This window comes from Hetaerina americana, unplaced genomic scaffold (assembly GCF_022747635.1).
Source record: "Hetaerina americana unplaced genomic scaffold, ioHetAmer1.1.p SCAF_7, whole genome shotgun sequence".
Lineage (NCBI taxonomy): Eukaryota > Metazoa > Arthropoda > Insecta > Odonata > Calopterygidae > Hetaerina > Hetaerina americana.
Window position 1 is genome coordinate 67,833,166 of NW_027287316.1, and position 17,089 is coordinate 67,850,254.

General features: G+C 46.3%; 8 non-coding genes across 8 annotated transcripts; all 8 read right to left on the bottom strand.

The window, feature by feature from the left end:
• Positions 1-609: 609 nt before the first annotated feature.
• On the bottom strand, positions 610-716 carry LOC139697014 (U6 spliceosomal RNA). The gene has a single exon (XR_011702717.1). It is a non-coding gene; the product is annotated as a U6 spliceosomal RNA (small nuclear RNA).
• A 2,158-nt stretch (positions 717-2,874) lies between these two features.
• Positions 2,875-2,981, bottom strand: LOC139696969 (U6 spliceosomal RNA). The gene has a single exon (XR_011702676.1). It is a non-coding gene; the product is annotated as a U6 spliceosomal RNA (small nuclear RNA).
• Positions 2,982-5,139: 2,158 nt separating this feature from the next.
• LOC139697015 (U6 spliceosomal RNA) lies at positions 5,140-5,246 on the bottom strand. The gene has a single exon (XR_011702718.1). It is a non-coding gene; the product is annotated as a U6 spliceosomal RNA (small nuclear RNA).
• A 2,158-nt stretch (positions 5,247-7,404) lies between these two features.
• Positions 7,405-7,511, bottom strand: LOC139697016 (U6 spliceosomal RNA). Its single transcript, XR_011702719.1, has one exon. It is a non-coding gene; the product is annotated as a U6 spliceosomal RNA (small nuclear RNA).
• A 2,158-nt stretch (positions 7,512-9,669) lies between these two features.
• On the bottom strand, positions 9,670-9,776 carry LOC139697017 (U6 spliceosomal RNA). The gene has a single exon (XR_011702720.1). It is a non-coding gene; the product is annotated as a U6 spliceosomal RNA (small nuclear RNA).
• A 2,158-nt stretch (positions 9,777-11,934) lies between these two features.
• LOC139697018 (U6 spliceosomal RNA) lies at positions 11,935-12,041 on the bottom strand. The gene has a single exon (XR_011702721.1). It is a non-coding gene; the product is annotated as a U6 spliceosomal RNA (small nuclear RNA).
• Positions 12,042-14,199: 2,158 nt separating this feature from the next.
• On the bottom strand, positions 14,200-14,306 carry LOC139697019 (U6 spliceosomal RNA). The gene has a single exon (XR_011702722.1). It is a non-coding gene; the product is annotated as a U6 spliceosomal RNA (small nuclear RNA).
• Positions 14,307-16,464: 2,158 nt separating this feature from the next.
• On the bottom strand, positions 16,465-16,571 carry LOC139697021 (U6 spliceosomal RNA). Its single transcript, XR_011702724.1, has one exon. It is a non-coding gene; the product is annotated as a U6 spliceosomal RNA (small nuclear RNA).
• Positions 16,572-17,089: the final 518 nt, after the last annotated feature.

The following is a 17,089-nucleotide window of genomic DNA, read 5'->3' on the forward strand; positions in this document are numbered from 1 at the left end:
TTTGGCGGAAAAAGGGATTGAAGTTCGAGACGTAGGAGGTCTATCGCAGAAATGGTAGTGGCTCCTTTTCACTCCCGTTTTTTCGAATAACGCATGACTATTTTGTTAGGTGGCTTAGCACGCGTTTTGAATAAAACTTCCCGCAGCATTGAACAAATATGCACGTTAGTTGAGGTTTTTTACCGAATGCATTTTCCCTATTCCTTCCTCTCACTGTCATTTTACCTTTGTTTTTGAATTACCCGACCCAGCCGGATATTCAAGTGCCGGGCAAAATTAACACTACGCACGAGTATGTATTTACGGTGAGATTGTACTGTCAAACAACGGAATGCTCTCGCCAGGCGATCGCTCCGTCAACCGGCCCCGTACGAAGGAGAGCTCCCAATGACTCTTCGGAGGAATGGATGTTTAAAAAAAATTAACGCTCGCTTGATGCCCATTTTTCAGTTTGGCGCGAGACTTTGGCCGCAGCTTGTAAAAACCCTCCGAGGGTTGCTGGTGAATTTCTAAAACTGGAAAACAATCATCTCTTTTTGTGATGAGACCTTGCCCTTGAGACGCTTGCGCCAATTTTTCCGCCAGTCTCCGATAGAGAAAACAAGTGCAAAAAATGTGGAACGCTTCACGATTTTGCGTGTCATCCTTGCGCAGGGGCCATGCTAATCTTCTCTGTATCGTTCCAATTTTAGTATATGTACCGCCGAAGCGAGTACGAAAGGAAAGCGGTGAAGACGTAGTACGTATACCCTCCATCACTGTCGATTTAGTGTTTGCGAGAATTTACTCATAGGGACAAAGCGACGACATAGTAATTGTATTCCCAGACTTTCGCTATGACCATTACTAGGATTAGTGAAATTATTTTCGGTTTTTGTACATCAACTCTCATGTTGGCCGACGATTTCGCGGTAAAAGTAGATTTGCACTAATCCCTGGTTTCGGGCGACGAGCCAACAGGCATATTGCCTACTCCGACACGCCTTCGCCAATTACGGCGCGGAAGTGCACAATCGATGCAAACCAAGAAGTAGGCAAACTCGGTAGGAAGCAGTACCTCTTCCGAGCTACCCGAGTCTGACGCAGTCTTTTAAACCGCCATTTCAATGTTTAGCGCTGAACACTTCATTATTCTTCCCGAAATTGGCAATCATTTCCATCTACCAAAAACTGTTTCCCGTCATCTTTGTAACGTTTTCCGAGGCAACTTTCTTGGGCGAGAAAGGATGCTCGGACGAGGTTTCTTTCGCGTGGCCTCACTCGGGGAATCGAGAGAGTTCAACGCTGGTCTGACCGTTTCGAAAAAAACTCTACCGGGTACAGATGAGGATGGTGTATGAGTTAAACGTAGTCAAGTACACGTTGAGGAACAACCGACGAGGGTGCGCTCAGGAAGATATCATTGGACTGCGAGCAAGACGGTGACTTTCCTTCGGTGGCGTTCCTGATTCCGTCCCAGGACTCCGCGGCGGATACCGGGGGCCGAGAATGGACATTGCAATGATTATTATTACCCTTGAATTTCACAAAAGTCATTTCCGCGCCAGCAATTTTGAAGGAGACGAGGGTAAATATTTTTGCGTCCACGGAAATCACCCGAACGAAATGAAATTGACATAAATTTTCTCACCGCACCAGTGGAAGTGGCCGCGGAAGACGTAGGACTTCCTAGTTGCCCCGGCGAATTTATGTGCAGTATGATACCCGTAGTCAGTCGGTCTCTAACGTCTGCTTATTTGAACTTTTATTGCAACAAAACGTGTTACGGAATTAAGCATCGAAAAGGAGACGCCAGTGAAATATTTTTGCGGGATTTTTGAGTTTGCCGTCTAAAGTTTGCATCTCAGTAGTGGTGAACGATTTGGGCTCGGTCCTGGAGGAGTCAGACTTTTCGGCACGAGATCATCATCGCTAGATGGCCCAACATGGGATCAATTCAATTTTTTTCGTGTCGCGAAGGCTTGTTCCTTTGCACAATGCGTGTATTTTCGTGGTTTTCCCTGCAGTTTCATTCCTTTTCGAGGGTGGTGACAACTCGCCCTTGCGGCGAACCGCGGGTTATTGCGTAGATGACTTTGCGGATGTTTCATGATGTGGCATGGGGTGCGAGTGTTTCATGCGGGGAGGGAAAGTCGTGAGGGAGAATGTGAGGGAGGACAGGAAAAGGGAAAAATATTCAGTTAAAAACTATCGAATACCGAGAAGATTTAGCAACACTCCGGTTTCTATCATTCGAGACAAGGGTTACCACGCGCAATCGATTTGTTTGGCGGAAAAAGGGATTGAAGTTCGAGACGTAGGAGGTCTATCGCAGAAATGGTAGTGGCTCCTTTTCACTCCCGTTTTTTCGAATAACGCATGACTATTTTGTTAGGTGGCTTAGCACGCGTTTTGAATAAAACTTCCCGCAGCATTGAACAAATATGCACGTTAGTTGAGGTTTTTTACCGAATGCATTTTCCCTATTCCTTCCTCTCACTGTCATTTTACCTTTGTTTTTGAATTACCCGACCCAGCCGGATATTCAAGTGCCGGGCAAAATTAACACTACGCACGAGTATTTATTTACGGTGAGATTGTACTGTCAAACAACGGAATGCTCTCGCCAGGCGATCGCTCCGTCAACCGGCCTGGTACGAAGGAGAGCTCCCAATGACTCTTCGGAGGAATGGATGTTTAAAAAAAATTAACGCTCGCTTGATGCCCATTTTTCAGTTTGGCGCGAGACTTTGGCCGCAGCTTGTAAAAACCCTCCGAGGGTTGCTGGTGAATTTCTAAAACTGGAAAACAATCATCTCTTTTTGTCATGAGACCTTGCCCTTGAGACGCTTGCGCCAATTTTTCCGCCAGTCTCCGATAGAGAAAACAAGTGCAAAAAATGTGGAACGCTTCACGATTTTGCGTGTCATCCTTGCGCAGGGGCCATGCTAATCTTCTCTGAATCGTTCCAATTTTAGTATATGTACCGCCGAAGCGAGTACGAAAGGAAAGCGGTGAAGACGTAGTACGTATACCCTCCATCACTGTCGATTTAGTGTTTGCGAGAATTAACTCATAGGGACAAAGCGACGACATAGTAATTGTATTCCCAGACTTTCGCTATGACCATTACTAGGATTAGTGAAATTATTTTCGGTTTTTGTACATCAACTCTCATGTTGGCCGACGATTTCGCGGTAAAAGTAGATTTGCACTAATCCCTGGTTTTGGGCGACGAGCCAACAGGCATATTGCCTACTCCGACACGCCTTCGCCAATTACGGCGCGGAAGTGCACAATCGATGCAAACCAAGAAGTAGGCAAACTCGGTAGGAAGCAGTACCTCTTCCGAGCTACCCGAGTCTGACGCAGTCTTTTAAACCGCCATTTCAATGTTTTGCGCTGAACACTTCATTATTCTTCCCGAAATTGGCAATCATTTCCATCTACCAAAAACTGTTTCCCGTCATCTTTGTAACGTTTTCCGAGGCAACTTTCTTGGGCGAGAAAGGATGCTCGGACGAGGTTTCTTTCGCGTGGCCTCACTCGGGGAATCGAGAGAGTTCAACGCTGGTCTGACCGTTTCGTTAAAAACTCTACCGGGTACAGATGAGGATGGTGTATGAGTTAAACGTAGTCAAGTACACGTTGAGGAACAACCGACGAGGGTGCGCTCAGGAAGATATCATTGGACTGCGAGCAAGACGGTGACTTTCCTTCGGTGGCGTTCCTGATTCCGTCCCAGGACTCCGCGGCGGATACCGGGGGCCGAGAATGGACATTGCAATGATTATTATTACCCTTGAATTTCACAAAAGTCATTTCCGCGCCAGCAATTTTGAAGGAGACGAGGGTAAATATTTTTGCGTCCACGGAAATCACCCGAACGAAATGAAATTGACATAAATTTTCTCACCGCACCAGTGGAAGTGGCCGCGGAAGACGTAGGACTTCCTAGTTGCCCCGGCGAATTTATGTGCAGTATGATACCCGTAGTCAGTCGGTCTCTAACGTCTGCTTATTTGAACTTTTATTGCAACAAAACGTGTTACGGAATTAAGCATCGAAAAGGAGACGCCAGTGAAATATTTTTGCGGGATTTTTGAGTTTGCCGTCTAAAGTTTGCATCTCAGTAGTGGTGAACGATTTGGGCTCGGTCCTGGAGGAGTCAGACTTTTCGGCACGAGATCATCATCGCTAGATGGCCCAACATGAGATCAATTCAATTTTTTTCGTGTCGCGAAGGCTTGTTCCTTTGCACAATGCGTGTATTTTCGTGGTTTTCCCTGCAGTTTCATTCCTTTTCGAGGGTGGTGACAACTCGCCCTTGCGGCGAACCGCGGGTTATTGCGTAGATGACTTTGCGGATGTTTCATGATGTGGCATGGGGTGCGAGTGTTTCATGCGGGGAGGGAAAGTCGTGAGGGAGAATGTGAGGGAGGACAGGAAAAGGGAAAAATATTCAGTTAAAAACTATCGAATACCGAGAAGATTTAGCAACACTCCGGTTTCTATCATTCGAGACAAGGGTTACCACGCGCAATCGATTTGTTTGGCGGAAAAAGGGATTGAAGTTCGAGACGTAGGAGGTCTATCGCAGAAATGGTAGTGGCTCCTTTTCACTCCCGTTTTTTCGAATAACGCATGACTATTTTGTTAGGTGGCTTAGCACGCGTTTTGAATAAAACTTCCCGCAGCATTGAACAAATATGCACGTTAGTTGAGGTTTTTTACCGAATGCATTTTCCCTATTCCTTCCTCTCACTGTCATTTTACCTTTGTTTTTGAATTACCCGACCCAGCCGGATATTCAAGTGCCGGGCAAAATTAACACTACGCACGAGTATGTATTTACGGTGAGATTGTACTGTCAAACAACGGAATGCTCTCGCCAGGCGATCGCTCCGTCAACCGGCCCCGTACGAAGGAGAGCTCCCAATGACTCTTCGGAGGAATGGATGTTTAAAAAAAATTAACGCTTGCTTGATGCCCATTTTTCAGTTTGGCGCGAGACTTTGGCCGCAGCTTGTAAAAACCCTCCGAGGGTTGCTGGTGAATTTCTAAAACTGGAAAACAATCATCTCTTTTTGTGATGAGACCTTGCCCTTGAGACGCTTGCGCCAATTTTTCCGCCAGTCTCCGATAGAGAAAACAAGTGCAAAAAATGTGGAACGCTTCACGATTTTGCGTGTCATCCTTGCGCAGGGGCCATGCTAATCTTCTCTGTATCGTTCCAATTTTAGTATATGTACCGCCGAAGCGAGTACGAAAGGAAAGCGGTGAAGACGTAGTACGTATACCCTCCATCACTGTCGATTTAGTGTTTGCGAGAATTAACTCATAGGGACAAAGCGACGACATAGTAATTGTATTCCCAGACTTTCGCTATGACCATTACTAGGATTAGTGAAATTATTTTCGGTTTTTGTACATCAACTCTCATGTTGGCCGACGATTTCGCGGTAAAAGTAGATTTGCACTAATCCCTGGTTTCGGGCGACGAGCCAACAGGCATATTGCCTACTCCGACACGCCTTCGCCAATTACGGCGCGGAAGTGCACAATCGATGCAAACCAAGAAGTAGGCAAACTCGGTAGGAAGCAGTACCTCTTCCGAGCTACCCGAGTCTGACGCAGTCTTTTAAACCGCCATTTCAATGTTTTGCGCTGAACACTTCATTATTCTTCCCGAAATTGGCAATCATTTCCATCTACCAAAAACTGTTTCCCGTCATCTTTGTAACGTTTTCCGAGGCAACTTTCTTGGGCGAGAAAGGATGCTCGGACGAGGTTTCTTTCGCGTGGCCTCACTCGGGGAATCGAGAGAGTTCAACGCTGGTCTGACCGTTTCGTTAAAAACTCTACCGGGTACAGATGAGGATGGTGTATGAGTTAAACGTAGTCAAGTACACGTTGAGGAACAACCGACGAGGGTGCGCTCAGGAAGATATCATTGGACTGCGAGCAAGACGGTGACTTTCCTTCGGTGGCGTTCCTGATTCCGTCCCAGGACTCCGCGGCGGATACCGGGGGCCGAGAATGGACATTGCAATGATTATTATTACCCTTGAATTTCACAAAAGTCATTTCCGCGCCAGCAATTTTGAAGGAGACGAGGGTAAATATTTTTGCGTCCACGGAAATCACCCGAACGAAATGAAATTGACATAAATTTTCTCACCGCACCAGTGGAAGTGGCCGCGGAAGACGTAGGACTTCCTAGTTGCCCCGGCGAATTTATGTGCAGTATGATACCCGTAGTCAGTCGGTCTCTAACGTCTGCTTATTTGAACTTTTATTGCAACAAAACGTGTTACGGAATTAAGCATCGAAAAGGAGACGCCAGTGAAATATTTTTGCGGGATTTTTGAGTTTGCCGTCTAAAGTTTGCATCTCAGTAGTGGTGAACGATTTGGGCTCGGTCCTGGAGGAGTCAGACTTTTCGGCACGAGATCATCATCGCTAGATGGCCCAACATGAGATCAATTCAATTTTTTTCGTGTCGCGAAGGCTTGTTCCTTTGCACAATGCGTGTATTTTCGTGGTTTTCCCTGCAGTTTCATTCCTTTTCGAGGGTGGTGACAACTCGCCCTTGCGGCGAACCGCGGGTTATTGCGTAGATGACTTTGCGGATGTTTCACGATGTGGCATGGGGTGCGAGTGTTTCATGCGGGGAGGGAAAGTCGTGAGGGAGAATGTGAGGGAGGACAGGAAAAGGGAAAAATATTCAGTTAAAAACTATCGAATACCGAGAAGATTTAGCAACACTCCGGTTTCTATCATTCGAGACAAGGGTTACCACGCGCAATCGATTTGTTTGGCGGAAAAAGGGATTGAAGTTCGAGACGTAGGAGGTCTATCGCAGAAATGGTAGTGGCTCCTTTTCACTCCCGTTTTTTCGAATAACGCATGACTATTTTGTTAGGTGGCTTAGCACGCGTTTTGAATAAAACTTCCCGCAGCATTGAACAAATATGCACGTTAGTTGAGGTTTTTTACCGAATGCATTTTCCCTATTCCTTCCTCTCACTGTCATTTTACCTTTGTTTTTGAATTACCCGACCCAGCCGGATATTCAAGTGCCGGGCAAAATTAACACTACGCACGAGTATGTATTTACGGTGAGATTGTACTGTCAAACAACGGAATGCTCTCGCCAGGCGATCGCTCCGTCAACCGGCCCCGTACGAAGGAGAGCTCCCAATGACTCTTCGGAGGAATGGATGTTTAAAAAAAATTAACGCTTGCTTGATGCCCATTTTTCAGTTTGGCGCGAGACTTTGGCCGCAGCTTGTAAAAACCCTCCGAGGGTTGCTGGTGAATTTCTAAAACTGGAAAACAATCATCTCTTTTTGTGATGAGACCTTGCCCTTGAGACGCTTGCGCCAATTTTTCCGCCAGTCTCCGATAGAGAAAACAAGTGCAAAAAATGTGGAACGCTTCACGATTTTGCGTGTCATCCTTGCGCAGGGGCCATGCTAATCTTCTCTGTATCGTTCCAATTTTAGTATATGTACCGCCGAAGCGAGTACGAAAGGAAAGCGGTGAAGACGTAGTACGTATACCCTCCATCACTGTCGATTTAGTGTTTGCGAGAATTAACTCATAGGGACAAAGCGACGACATAGTAATTGTATTCCCAGACTTTCGCTATGACCATTACTAGGATTAGTGAAATTATTTTCGGTTTTTGTACATCAACTCTCATGTTGGCCGACGATTTCGCGGTAAAAGTAGATTTGCACTAATCCCTGGTTTCGGGCGACGAGCCAACAGGCATATTGCCTACTCCGACACGCCTTCGCCAATTACGGCGCGGAAGTGCACAATCGATGCAAACCAAGAAGTAGGCAAACTCGGTAGGAAGCAGTACCTCTTCCGAGCTACCCGAGTCTGACGCAGTCTTTTAAACCGCCATTTCAATGTTTTGCGCTGAACACTTCATTATTCTTCCCGAAATTGGCAATCATTTCCATCTACCAAAAACTGTTTCCCGTCATCTTTGTAACGTTTTCCGAGGCAACTTTCTTGGGCGAGAAAGGATGCTCGGACGAGGTTTCTTTCGCGTGGCCTCACTCGGGGAATCGAGAGAGTTCAACGCTGGTCTGACCGTTTCGTTAAAAACTCTACCGGGTACAGATGAGGATGGTGTATGAGTTAAACGTAGTCAAGTACACGTTGAGGAACAACCGACGAGGGTGCGCTCAGGAAGATATCATTGGACTGCGAGCAAGACGGTGACTTTCCTTCGGTGGCGTTCCTGATTCCGTCCCAGGACTCCGCGGCGGATACCGGGGGCCGAGAATGGACATTGCAATGATTATTATTACCCTTGAATTTAACAAAAGTCATTTCCGCGCCAGCAATTTTGAAGGAGACGAGGGTAAATATTTTTGCGTCCACGGAAATCACCCGAACGAAATGAAATTGACATAAATTTTCTCACCGCACCAGTGGAAGTGGCCGCGGAAGACGTAGGACTTCCTAGTTGCCCCGGCGAATTTATGTGCAGTATGATACCCGTAGTCAGTCGGTCTCTAACGTCTGCTTATTTGAACTTTTATTGCAACAAAACGTGTTACGGAATTAAGCATCGAAAAGGAGACGCCAGTGAAATATTTTTGCGGGATTTTTGAGTTTGCCGTCTAAAGTTTGCATCTCAGTAGTGGTGAACGATTTGGGCTCGGTCCTGGAGGAGTCAGACTTTTCGGCACGAGATCATCATCGCTAGATGGCCCAACATGAGATCAATTCAATTTTTTTCGTGTCGCGAAGGCTTGTTCCTTTGCACAATGCGTGTATTTTCGTGGTTTTCCCTGCAGTTTCATTCCTTTTCGAGGGTGGTGACAACTCGCCCTTGCGGCGAACCGCGGGTTATTGCGTAGATGACTTTGCGGATGTTTCATGATGTGGCATGGGGTGCGAGTGTTTCATGCGGGGAGGGAAAGTCGTGAGGGAGAATGTGAGGGAGGACAGGAAAAGGGAAAAATATTCAGTTAAAAACTATCGAATACCGAGAAGATTTAGCAACACTCCGGTTTCTATCATTCGAGACAAGGGTTACCACGCGCAATCGATTTGTTTGGCGGAAAAAGGGATTGAAGTTCGAGACGTAGGAGGTCTATCGCAGAAATGGTAGTGGCTCCTTTTCACTCCCGTTTTTTCGAATAACGCATGACTATTTTGTTAGGTGGCTTAGCACGCGTTTTGAATAAAACTTCCCGCAGCATTGAACAAATATGCACGTTAGTTGAGGTTTTTTACCGAATGCATTTTCCCTATTCCTTCCTCTCACTATCATTTTACCTTTGTTTTTGAATTACCCGACCCAGCCGGATATTCAAGTGCCGGGCAAAATTAACACTACGCACGAGTATGTATTTACGGTGAGATTGTACTGTCAAACAACGGAATGCTCTCGCCAGGCGATCGCTCCGTCAACCGGCCTCGTACGAAGGAGAGCTCCCAATGACTCTTCGGAGGAATGGATGTTTAAAAAAAATTAACGCTCGCTTGATGCCCATTTTTCAGTTTGGCGCGAGACTTTGGCCGCAGCTTGTAAAAACTCTCCGAGGGTTGCTGGTGAATTACTAAAACTGGAAAACAATCATCTCTTTTTGTGATGAGACCTTGCCCTTGAGACGCTTGCGCCAATTGTTCCGCCAGTCTCCGATAGAGAAAACATGTGCAAAAAATGTGGAACGCTTCACGATTTTGCGTGTCATCCTTGCGCAGGGGCCATGCTAATCTTCTCTGTATCGTTCCAATTTTAGTATATGTACCGCCGAAGCGAGTACGAAAGGAAAGCGGTGAAGACGTAGTACGTATACCCTCCATCACTGTCGATTTAGTGTTTGCGAGAATTAACTCATAGGGACAAAGCGACGACATAGTAATTGTATTCCCAGACTTTCGCTATGACCATTACTAGGATTAGTGAAATTATTTTCGGTTTTTGTACATCAACTCTCATGTTGGCCGACGATTTCGCGGTAAAAGTAGATTTGCACTAATCCCTGGTTTCGGGCGACGAGCCAACAGGCATATTGCCTACTCCGACACGCCTTCGCCAATTACGGCGCGGAAGTGCACAATCGATGCAAACCAAGAAGTAGGCAAACTCGGTAGGAAGCAGTACCTCTTCCGAGCTACCCGAGTCTGACGCAGTCTTTTAAACCGCCATTTCAATGTTTTGCGCTGAACACTTCATTATTCTTCCCGAAATTGGCAATCATTTCCATCTACCAAAAACTGTTTCCCGTCATCTTTGTAACGTTTTCCGAGGCAACTTTCTTGGGCGAGAAAGGATGCTCGGACGAGGTTTCTTTCGCGTGGCCTCACTCGGGGAATCGAGAGAGTTCAACGCTGGTCTGACCGTTTCGTTAAAAACTCTACCGGGTACAGATGAGGATGGTGTATGAGTTAAACGTAGTCAAGTACACGTTGAGGAACAACCGACGAGGGTGCGCTCAGGAAGATATCATTGGACTGCGAGCAAGACGGTGACTTTCCTTCGGTGGCGTTCCTGATTCCGTCCCAGGACTCCGCGGCGGATACCGGGGGCCGAGAATGGACATTGCAATGATTATTATTACCCTTGAATTTAACAAAAGTCATTTCCGCGCCAGCAATTTTGAAGGAGACGAGGGTAAATATTTTTGCGTCCACGGAAATCACCCGAACGAAATGAAATTGACATAAATTTTCTCACCGCACCAGTGGAAGTGGCCGCGGAAGACGTAGGACTTCCTAGTTGCCCCGGCGAATTTATGTGCAGTATGATACCCGTAGTCAGTCGGTCTCTAACGTCTGCTTATTTGAACTTTTATTGCAACAAAACGTGTTACGGAATTAAGCATCGAAAAGGAGACGCCAGTGAAATATTTTTGCGGGATTTTTGAGTTTGCCGTCTAAAGTTTGCATCTCAGTAGTGGTGAACGATTTGGGCTCGGTCCTGGAGGAGTCAGACTTTTCGGCACGAGATCATCATCGCTAGATGGCCCAACATGAGATCAATTCAATTTTTTTCGTGTCGCGAAGGCTTGTTCCTTTGCACAATGCGTGTATTTTCGTGGTTTTCCCTGCAGTTTCATTCCTTTTCGAGGGTGGTGACAACTCGCCCTTGCGGCGAACCGCGGGTTATTGCGTAGATGACTTTGCGGATGTTTCATGATGTGGCATGGGGTGCGAGTGTTTCATGCGGGGAGGGAAAGTCGTGAGGGAGAATGTGAGGGAGGACAGGAAAAGGGAAAAATATTCAGTTAAAAACTATCGAATACCGAGAAGATTTAGCAACACTCCGGTTTCTATCATTCGAGACAAGGGTTACCACGCGCAATCGATTTGTTTGGCGGAAAAAGGGATTGAAGTTCGAGACGTAGGAGGTCTATCGCAGAAATGGTAGTGGCTCCTTTTCACTCCCGTTTTTTCGAATAACGCATGACTATTTTGTTAGGTGGCTTAGCACGCGTTTTGAATAAAACTTCCCGCAGCATTGAACAAATATGCACGTTAGTTGAGGTTTTTTACCGAATGCATTTTCCCTATTCCTTCCTCTCACTATCATTTTACCTTTGTTTTTGAATTACCCGACCCAGCCGGATATTCAAGTGCCGGGCAAAATTAACACTACGCACGAGTATGTATTTACGGTGAGATTGTACTGTCAAACAACGGAATGCTCTCGCCAGGCGATCGCTCCGTCAACCGGCCTCGTACGAAGGAGAGCTCCCAATGACTCTTCGGAGGAATGGATGTTTAAAAAAAATTAACGCTCGCTTGATGCCCATTTTTCAGTTTGGCGCGAGACTTTGGCCGCAGCTTGTAAAAACTCTCCGAGGGTTGCTGGTGAATTACTAAAACTGGAAAACAATCATCTCTTTTTGTGATGAGACCTTGCCCTTGAGACGCTTGCGCCAATTTTTCCGCCAGTCTCCGATAGAGAAAACATGTGCAAAAAATGTGGAACGCTTCACGATTTTGCGTGTCATCCTTGCGCAGGGGCCATGCTAATCTTCTCTGTATCGTTCCAATTTTAGTATATGTACCGCCGAAGCGAGTACGAAAGGAAAGCGGTGAAGACGTAGTACGTATACCCTCCATCACTGTCGATTTAGTGTTTGCGAGAATTAACTCATAGGGACAAAGCGACGACATAGTAATTGTATTCCCAGACTTTCGCTATGACCATTACTAGGATTAGTGAAATTATTTTCGGTTTTTGTACATCAACTCTCATGTTGGCCGACGATTTCGCGGTAAAAGTAGATTTGCACTAATCCCTGGTTTCGGGCGACGAGCCAACAGGCATATTGCCTACTCCGACACGCCTTCGCCAATTACGGCGCGGAAGTGCACAATCGATGCAAACCAAGAAGTAGGCAAACTCGGTAGGAAGCAGTACCTCTTCCGAGCTACCCGAGTCTGACGCAGTCTTTTAAACCGCCATTTCAATGTTTTGCGCTGAACACTTCATTATTCTTCCCGAAATTGGCAATCATTTCCATCTACCAAAAACTGTTTCCCGTCATCTTTGTAACGTTTTCCGAGGCAACTTTCTTGGGCGAGAAAGGATGCTCGGACGAGGTTTCTTTCGCGTGGCCTCACTCGGGGAATCGAGAGAGTTCAACGCTGGTCTGACCGTTTCGTTAAAAACTCTACCGGGTACAGATGAGGATGGTGTATGAGTTAAACGTAGTCAAGTACACGTTGAGGAACAACCGACGAGGGTGCGCTCAGGAAGATATCATTGGACTGCGAGCAAGACGGTGACTTTCCTTCGGTGGCGTTCCTGATTCCGTCCCAGGACTCCGCGGCGGATACCGGGGGCCGAGAATGGACATTGCAATGATTATTATTACCCTTGAATTTAACAAAAGTCATTTCCGCGCCAGCAATTTTGAAGGAGACGAGGGTAAATATTTTTGCGTCCACGGAAATCACCCGAACGAAATGAAATTGACATAAATTTTCTCACCGCACCAGTGGAAGTGGCCGCGGAAGACGTAGGACTTCCTAGTTGCCCCGGCGAATTTATGTGCAGTATGATACCCGTAGTCAGTCGGTCTCTAACGTCTGCTTATTTGAACTTTTATTGCAACAAAACGTGTTACGGAATTAAGCATCGAAAAGGAGACGCCAGTGAAATATTTTTGCGGGATTTTTGAGTTTGCCGTCTAAAGTTTGCATCTCAGTAGTGGTGAACGATTTGGGCTCGGTCCTGGAGGAGTCAGACTTTTCGGCACGAGATCATCATCGCTAGATGGCCCAACATGAGATCAATTCAATTTTTTTCGTGTCGCGAAGGCTTGTTCCTTTGCACAATGCGTGTATTTTCGTGGTTTTCCCTGCAGTTTCATTCCTTTTCGAGGGTGGTGACAACTCGCCCTTGCGGCGAACCGCGGGTTATTGCGTAGATGACTTTGCGGATGTTTCATGATGTGGCATGGGGTGCGAGTGTTTCATGCGGGGAGGGAAAGTCGTGAGGGAGAATGTGAGGGAGGACAGGAAAAGGGAAAAATATTCAGTTAAAAACTATCGAATACCGAGAAGATTTAGCAACACTCCGGTTTCTATCATTCGAGACAAGGGTTACCACGCGCAATCGATTTGTTTGGCGGAAAAAGGGATTGAAGTTCGAGACGTAGGAGGTCTATCGCAGAAATGGTAGTGGCTCCTTTTCACTCCCGTTTTTTCGAATAACGCATGACTATTTTGTTAGGTGGCTTAGCACGCGTTTTGAATAAAACTTCCCGCAGCATTGAACAAATATGCACGTTAGTTGAGGTTTTTTACCGAATGCATTTTCCCTATTCCTTCCTCTCACTATCATTTTACCTTTGTTTTTGAATTACCCGACCCAGCCGGATATTCAAGTGCCGGGCAAAATTAACACTACGCACGAGTATGTATTTACGGTGAGATTGTACTGTCAAACAACGGAATGCTCTCGCCAGGCGATCGCTCCGTCAACCGGCCTCGTACGAAGGAGAGCTCCCAATGACTCTTCGGAGGAATGGATGTTTAAAAAAAATTAACGCTCGCTTGATGCCCATTTTTCAGTTTGGCGCGAGACTTTGGCCGCAGCTTGTAAAAACTCTCCGAGGGTTGCTGGTGAATTACTAAAACTGGAAAACAATCATCTCTTTTTGTGATGAGACCTTGCCCTTGAGACGCTTGCGCCAATTTTTCCGCCAGTCTCCGATAGAGAAAACATGTGCAAAAAATGTGGAACGCTTCACGATTTTGCGTGTCATCCTTGCGCAGGGGCCATGCTAATCTTCTCTGTATCGTTCCAATTTTAGTATATGTACCGCCGAAGCGAGTACGAAAGGAAAGCGGTGAAGACGTAGTACGTATACCCTCCATCACTGTCGATTTAGTGTTTGCGAGAATTAACTCATAGGGACAAAGCGACGACATAGTAATTGTATTCCCAGACTTTCGCTATGACCATTACTAGGATTAGTGAAATTATTTTCGGTTTTTGTACATCAACTCTCATGTTGGCCGACGATTTCGCGGTAAAAGTAGATTTGCACTAATCCCTGGTTTCGGGCGACGAGCCAACAGGCATATTGCCTACTCCGACACGCCTTCGCCAATTACGGCGCGGAAGTGCACAATCGATGCAAACCAAGAAGTAGGCAAACTCGGTAGGAAGCAGTACCTCTTCCGAGCTACCCGAGTCTGACGCAGTCTTTTAAACCGCCATTTCAATGTTTTGCGCTGAACACTTCATTATTCTTCCCGAAATTGGCAATCATTTCCATCTACCAAAAACTGTTTCCCGTCATCTTTGTAACGTTTTCCGAGGCAACTTTCTTGGGCGAGAAAGGATGCTCGGACGAGGTTTCTTTCGCGTGGCCTCACTCGGGGAATCGAGAGAGTTCAACGCTGGTCTGACCGTTTCGTTAAAAACTCTACCGGGTACAGATGAGGATGGTGTATGAGTTAAACGTAGTCAAGTACACGTTGAGGAACAACCGACGAGGGTGCGCTCAGGAAGATATCATTGGACTGCGAGCAAGACGGTGACTTTCCTTCGGTGGCGTTCCTGATTCCGTCCCAGGACTCCGCGGCGGATACCGGGGGCCGAGAATGGACATTGCAATGATTATTATTACCCTTGAATTTAACAAAAGTCATTTCCGCGCCAGCAATTTTGAAGGAGACGAGGGTAAATATTTTTGCGTCCACGGAAATCACCCGAACGAAATGAAATTGACATAAATTTTCTCACCGCACCAGTGGAAGTGGCCGCGGAAGACGTAGGACTTCCTAGTTGCCCCGGCGAATTTATGTGCAGTATGATACCCGTAGTCAGTCGGTCTCTAACGTCTGCTTATTTGAACTTTTATTGCAACAAAACGTGTTACGGAATTAAGCATCGAAAAGGAGACGCCAGTGAAATATTTTTGCGGGATTTTTGAGTTTGCCGTCTAAAGTTTGCATCTCAGTAGTGGTGAACGATTTGGGCTCGGTCCTGGAGGAGTCAGACTTTTCGGCACGAGATCATCATCGCTAGATGGCCCAACATGAGATCAATTCAATTTTTTTCGTGTCGCGAAGGCTTGTTCCTTTGCACAATGCGTGTATTTTCGTGGTTTTCCCTGCAGTTTCATTCCTTTTCGAGGGTGGTGACAACTCGCCCTTGCGGCGAACCGCGGGTTATTGCGTAGATGACTTTGCGGATGTTTCATGATGTGGCATGGGGTGCGAGTGTTTCATGCGGGGAGGGAAAGTCGTGAGGGAGAATGTGAGGGAGGACAGGAAAAGGGAAAAATATTCAGTTAAAAACTATCGAATACCGAGAAGATTTAGCAACACTCCGGTTTCTATCATTCGAGACAAGGGTTACCACGCGCAATCGATTTGTTTGGCGGAAAAAGGGATTGAAGTTCGAGACGTAGGAGGTCTATCGCAGAAATGGTAGTGGCTCCTTTTCACTCCCGTTTTTTCGAATAACGCATGACTATTTTGTTAGGTGGCTTAGCACGCGTTTTGAATAAAACTTCCCGCAGCATTGAACAAATATGCACGTTAGTTGAGGTTTTTTACCGAATGCATTTTCCCTATTCCTTCCTCTCACTATCATTTTACCTTTGTTTTTGAATTACCCGACCCAGCCGGATATTCAAGTGCCGGGCAAAATTAACACTACGCACGAGTATGTATTTACGGTGAGATTGTACTGTCAAACAACGGAATGCTCTCGCCAGGCGATCGCTCCGTCAACCGGCCTCGTACGAAGGAGAGCTCCCAATGACTCTTCGGAGGAATGGATGTTTAAAAAAAATTAACGCTCGCTTGATGCCCATTTTTCAGTTTGGCGCGAGACTTTGGCCGCAGCTTGTAAAAACTCTCCGAGGGTTGCTGGTGAATTACTAAAACTGGAAAACAATCATCTCTTTTTGTGATGAGACCTTGCCCTTGAGACGCTTGCGCCAATTTTTCCGCCAGTCTCCGATAGAGAAAACATGTGCAAAAAATGTGGAACGCTTCACGATTTTGCGTGTCATCCTTGCGCAGGGGCCATGCTAATCTTCTCTGTATCGTTCCAATTTTAGTATATGTACCGCCGAAGCGAGTACGAAAGGAAAGCGGTGAAGACGTAGTACGTATACCCTCCATCACTGTCGATTTAGTGTTTGCGAGAATTAACTCATAGGGACAAAGCGACGACATAGTAATTGTATTCCCAGACTTTCGCTATGACCATTACTAGGATTAGTGAAATTATTTTCGGTTTTTGTACATCAACTCTCATGTTGGCCGACGATTTCGCGGTAAAAGTAGATTTGCACTAATCCCTGGTTTCGGGCGACGAGCCAACAGGCATATTGCCTACTCCGACACGCCTTCGCCAATTACGGCGCGGAAGTGCACAATCGATGCAAACCAAGAAGTAGGCAAACTCGGTAGGAAGCAGTACCTCTTCCGAGCTACCCGAGTCTGACGCAGTCTTTTAAACCGCCATTTCAATGTTTTGCGCTGAACACTTCATTATTCTTCCCGAAATTGGCAATCATTTCCATCTACCAAAAACTGTTTCCCGTCATCTTTGTAACGTTTTCCGAGGCAACTTTCTTGGGCGAGAAAGGATGCTCGG